We start from the raw sequence: 6,000 nt of genomic DNA on the forward strand, positions 1-6,000 counted from the left end.
CATGGAACGAGTTGTCTGCTTTCAAGCTTTTTGCCTGGCCTGCATTATTTAATTTTGAATTCTTTTACCGCACACATTGTAAAAAACACACACACGTCTTATGATTGTGGGAAAATGAGTCTGTAGGAGAGTGTATGTAGTGGTTACATAAGCAGCCTCATCAGTGATAGCCAAGGTCTTTTAACGGCAATGTTTTGACATTTATTTGAAGAAGAGGAGTTATCTTTATGACTGTATTTGCCTAAAAATGTAGTTTAAAAACACGTTGCTCTGAACTCAGCAAGTTGGTTATCTATGCATCGTACAATAACATTTTGTACACAAACCTCATTTATTCATCACAGGAAAGAACAAAGATGATCTTTTAAATAATTTCCTTGAATGCATACTGTTAGACTGTGCAGCACACTATCATCAAAATACATTCACAATACGGTCACAATACATCACATTAGCCTGGTTTCTGAGAGGAAGCACACCAGAGTCACCTGAGCAGGTATCGACTTACCCACCATGGAGTATTGAGTGACTACTGTCTGTGAGGAATCCACATGAAAAGCACATATTACATTTATTATGTGCAATTCTGCACTTAATGGGCGGAATTGCACAAGAAAGTGTTAAAACTCCAGAACGATACCCCATTATTTAAGCAGCAAGGGCATTATGACAGCATTGTCTTAAACCACTAGTCTATTCATGGGGAACAGGGAAGCCATGGTTCCATGGGGGGTCTGGGAATTGCCATTCAAGGAAGTTTAGTTGTCATTTTTTCACTAAATAGTCGCAGTAATTAAGTCATGAATCTTTGTGCCATCTTCTGCACTGCACCACAACTGAATATATGGTGAATTAGACTCATATCAGGAAGCAGGTTTCTCTGCAAGAGACAACACAGTTGTTACAATGTTCTTAGTAGTCTAATTGACCACTGTGCGACTGATATTTGAATGGATGTTTTTTTCTGCTATATAGCTTTTGTTAAAAATGTATTGACATTTAGTTACATCTAAGAATTTGTAGTCTTATATGGATACTACTGGAAACCAGTAGTTATTGCTCTGTGAGTTACACCTCTTGTTCAGGGTTTTGTGGGGACAGAAACTATTAGATCTGAGTTTAGATCCTGGTTCCTCTAGTCAAAAGGTGGCAAATGTTCCTGAGTCCCAAAAAGGTTTCCGGAAAAGTTTCTGCATTGGAAAGGTGCTTTTGTACTCCGTCTCTTCCAATAACCCACTCTCCTGCTTCACCAAAGTGTATTTTGCATATGACAGATTAAACGGCACACAACGCATCATCCAGCCTGCATTAATTTTTATAAGCCAATTAGTGTGTCTGCCACATTTTGAATTGCTACCTCTTGGCTTCTAGTTTCCCTCTTGAGATAAATGTCAATAAAAACTATTCCATTTAACTTAAGCACTTTTAGGTAATTTAGCCTGTGTTGATGATCTGTAATAGCCTCCAATTTGGTGTGGCCTTGGCGTTGCTCTGAATTACTTCATCCAACTGTCAAGAAGGCTTGGAAAAAAGGATCATCCTCTCCCTTCTGCTTCATTGTGTCCGGCATTTCCCTTATCTTTCAGATAAGCACAAGTTGGAACAGTGTCATCACGTAGACAAGGAACAGAAGACTATTGCATTAGTGCAGATCAGAAAATAAGGCTAAGGACTGCATTGCAGACGGAGAGTAGAGGTTGTCCTGATCGAAGAGTCACAGCTCGCTGCTGCTTCATTGTGTTGTAAAAGCTGCTTGTTTTTTTCTTCTCAATGTTGCAGCTGAATGAGGCGGCTGTGCGTTCAGATTCCACCGGCATTCTCCTTCTTGTAGCCCCTGACCTTTTCTTTCCTCGCCCCCCTCATCCCCCAAATGCAGCATAAAGAAAGTGAGACTGAGATGAAGAGGAATAATGCATAAAGCCATAAGGGAGTTTTCTGCTGCCTTGCCTTTTTGAAGGACTGCTGTGCTGGAATGGTGTCAACTCTTGAAGCTGTGGCAGGGAGAAGGGAGACGTTCAGGAAGATAATGCTGCAGTGTCTTACAAACTTGCAGAAATCAGAGGTGACTCCCTCCCTTAACGAGACCTAGTTGACTCGTTTGCTTACCACAGCAATACGTGTAATTGAAAGTGTGTGTGGACAGAAGGCCTGGAAGCCCTCAGATGAGACGAGAGAATGGTCAAAGACATAGCCCCCGTTATCTTCTGCTGCTGTCACCCTGCCTCACTCTGTCGACTTTCCCAGTTGTCCTGTTTCTCCCCTAGGCATTAGATCAGATGTGTGGTAGTCAATCCCAGAGGGTTACATCAAGTCTGTGTGACACTGCCTTATTTGATCTGACTATGTCTATGTTCTTCCAAAGCAGGGGTATAGTCGGAACAACTTTTCTACTTATTAAATGTACATGTACTGTATAATAAACAGTAAGTTAATCAGAGTGTTTTGCACAGTATTCATTAACACTGTGAGATATTGAAGCATAATGCAGCTTTACCAAATTTGTGTTAATGTCAAATTGTTGTTCTCGTCCAACACACACAAATGATTTAGCTTGTAGTAAACTACACTGTGGCCTTCATTTAAGGACATTTTTACCAATAATGATGATGATGATAATGATGATGATGATAGTAATAATGAACACAATAATTAATATTTATCAGTCTTTTTTAGCAGGAGATATACCAGGGACCACAGCAACTCAGTATAATATGCATGAGAGACCCCTATAGTTGAAATAGTGTTAAATTTTGTGAAAATATATAGTGCATAAATATCAAACATGTTGCGGTTCTGACTTGAGTACTGAAAAATAGAAATAAATTGTTGAAAAATGAAAAACATATACCAAACTGAAGCATTATTTATGAGTAGAAAAGGAGTTACTTGCTGATGTTACAGGGAACATCAGTAAGGATATTGAATTGGATTTCTTTTTATTAAACGCCATTGTTGGTGTGGGTGTTTTTAGTTGTACTGATGTGAATTCTTAGTAACAGGATTGGCTTTCATTCCGTAGTTATCCTAATATTGCAGAGTAATTTCATTACAGTACAATCCCTTGAGGTTTGTCTATTCTTGGAAATGAGAAACTGCAGAGGTAGACAGTTTTGATCACTCTTAACTTAATATTGGACCAATTGCGTTTGGACAATGATCTTAAGAAAGAGTAGAATTGACCCTCACAAGGAGAGAGTGGATTGTCAAGGTGGGACACAGGGATTGATATGCTACTCGGCCTGCTCAAAATAACATTGGCAGAATTCTTTTAAATTGTTCTGTTTTTAATTTTCCTTGGACCTCTCTGAATACTTTTGCATCATTGCCACTCTATTGCTGTAGTGCACGTTTGTTTTCTGAACAATCAGTGGGAGTGACACACACACCCACAGCATTCCTTCCTGTAATTGGCTACAGGTACAGTGTTGATCTTTAAACTCAAGTCCTCTCAGAGTCCTCTGTCGAAACAACTCTGGATCCTGGAAAAGCCGGTTCTGCTCAGACCCGCAATCAATGGCATCTGCTTCAGGGCCCCACAGGCTTTAATGGAAGAAGGGATCCAAATTGCACATTTAAGGGCCAAATCAGCATCTTATGGGGGTGTAGGCTATGTATTAGATATCTTCAGTTTACAGTGTATCGCAAAATAGTCCTGCACTTCCCTACAGGGACTGCATATTATTTACCTACGTACAGGATAGAATCATTGTCAAAGAAGCCTGTTTCAAAGCCGAGAACAACAGTTACAATATATCTTTTGTTCATTGGCGTTTCTCAACCTCTCTGCCCTTTTCACCAGGGCAGGTCAAGTAGGTGCTGCCAGCTGCAGTCAGTCTCTCTCTATGATATGTTCCGTGGTCTTTTGTCTGAGGGTTTGATGTTACTTAAGCATGGGCCGTTAACTCTCAAGACTGTGTAGTTTTTATTTGTTATCAACGCTACTCACTTCAGTACCGAATTCTATAGATTTAAGCACCATAAACCACGCACTTAACTGTGAGATCTGGTTATGAAAATGAACACCTGCATACTCCTGGGCCTTTGGCATAGGCGTTGATTTCATGGGACGGTGGGTACGCGTACCTATCAGATTTTGTCATCATCTTTTTGCACCCACCACTTTTTTTTTGAAAATCTCAAGATCATTTATTTAAAAAGAATAAAGTTCATAACACACATAATTCTTGAGCGACAGATGCCAACATATCCACAAAAACTCCGCCACGGGGCGGGCACAGACACAGCCGCTCTGCTGCGCTGGCTACACGCTCCTCGGTTACATGCATACATTCTAAAACGCTTACCGTGGAAAAAGCTTAACGTGGTATAATGTACCTAAACAACGATTATCACCAAATTTCTCATGAGCATATCTTCACGAACACTCAAGCCCGTCAAATAAGCTAAACCGAAATCCAACAATCATAGAAGTTATCTCACATAACGTTTTCTTTTTCATTGGTGCTCATGGCGAGAAAAAAACTTACCGTGGTTTAATGTAGGCTACCTATAACAATAATCAATGATTACCAAATTTCTGTCAAAAAATTGATTGATTGTTGTTTAGGTACATTAGATCACGTTAAGCTTTTTCATGTTTTGACTTATAAAGCCCAGGAGAATCGTGGGAAGTCAACCCACAGCCACTCCGCTGCCCTGCTGAAAATATGCAGCAATGTGTGCGGCACTGTATCCAGCATTTCCGGAAATGCACTTCCATATGCGTCTCTGAGCCCAGCACATTTCAAACCAAACTGACCCCCATGACCTTTGATTACCCACAAGGATATTCCCTTTAAACATAAGGCATAGTGGCTGTGGCCTAGCTGCAGGCTACTGAATTTAAGCTTACTATTGTAATACTGAGCCAGTAGTCTGTTTAAAGGCTATATTTTTATGTAGCGGATTAACTTAATCCCTGAGATATAGCCCCAATGACCTAGCCTTATAGCTGCTCTGCTTTGGGAATATCTACAGTACAGGCTGCAGTGTGGACAGACACATTTCTTGGCACAGGCTATAATAGTCAGTTTGCAATTCTGAGCTGTCACACCACTCGCAAACCCTGAGAGACAGCTTTGACTTAGCTTATGCTGTGATGGAATTAGAAATGTATCGTTATAATAGTGGACCGCAGAGGCAGCTCGTCCCCTTCTCCTTCCCCAGGGCGATCTCTTTGCCTTGTCTCAGGTAGACAGGAAGTGCAATTCAGCAGTTGCTTCTGTCATCCACTCTGATAAACCGAAGGCAAGTGTAGAATATTTTTGTCATATGCAAACTAAATTGGTGCCAATCAGCTCCCTGGTTGTGTAAGGCTACCTAAGATGATGCTTTCTGGTGAGCTGTTGTGTTTTTGTTTTTTTAATAGACCGATCAGGTTGTTGAGCTGTTTAATTTTATTTGCTGTTGTATATTTAATGGTCTCTCAAGTTGTTTGGCAGCTGTTGCTGAGTCAAAATGGGGTGTCAGGGCAGTCTTCTCACCTGTCTGTGTACAGCAGGTAGAACCCTTTAGGCAGTTCCCCTAAATCAAGCCAGCAGAGGCTCTGCAGCAGGGTCTTGGCAATATGGAGACGTTTTCTTCATATTGATATACTGTAATGTGTCTGTTTTTGCATGAAGAATAACATGTGAAGTAGTTTATTCGCACACGTACATACACATAATAACATAATATATACAAATAAATAAAAAATAATGTATTACCTAACACTATTTTGCATTTTTGAATGTTCCCAATGTATATGTTGCGTGCGTGCGTGTGTGCATGCGTGCGTGTGTTATCTTTGCAGCAACCGCATGCATTAGGTGGATAAAGGTTAGCAGCAAAGTGCTAACTCATCTCGATCATGCCTCGGACCAGGTAGTGGTCCTGGATCATTAACTTTAGTGCTGAAGTGAATTGGCTTCCAGTGTAGGCATTGCAACCCCCAAGACTCCTTTTCCCTCCCATTAATGTGTCCTGTCCCCTCACTCTCTTTCAGTCCCGCTCTCTCCCATT

The 6,000-nt window shown here is 40.7% G+C and overlaps 1 protein-coding gene across 5 annotated transcripts in view; it reads left to right on the plus strand.

The window, feature by feature from the left end:
- tp53bp2a (tumor protein p53 binding protein, 2a) overlaps window positions 1-6,000 on the plus strand; it is a 31,978-nt gene that overhangs the window by 2,765 nt on the left and 23,213 nt on the right. The gene's annotated exons all lie outside the window — the stretch shown is intronic.

Source organism: Etheostoma spectabile, chromosome 17, assembly GCF_008692095.1.
Source record: "Etheostoma spectabile isolate EspeVRDwgs_2016 chromosome 17, UIUC_Espe_1.0, whole genome shotgun sequence".
Lineage (NCBI taxonomy): Eukaryota > Metazoa > Chordata > Actinopteri > Perciformes > Percidae > Etheostoma > Etheostoma spectabile.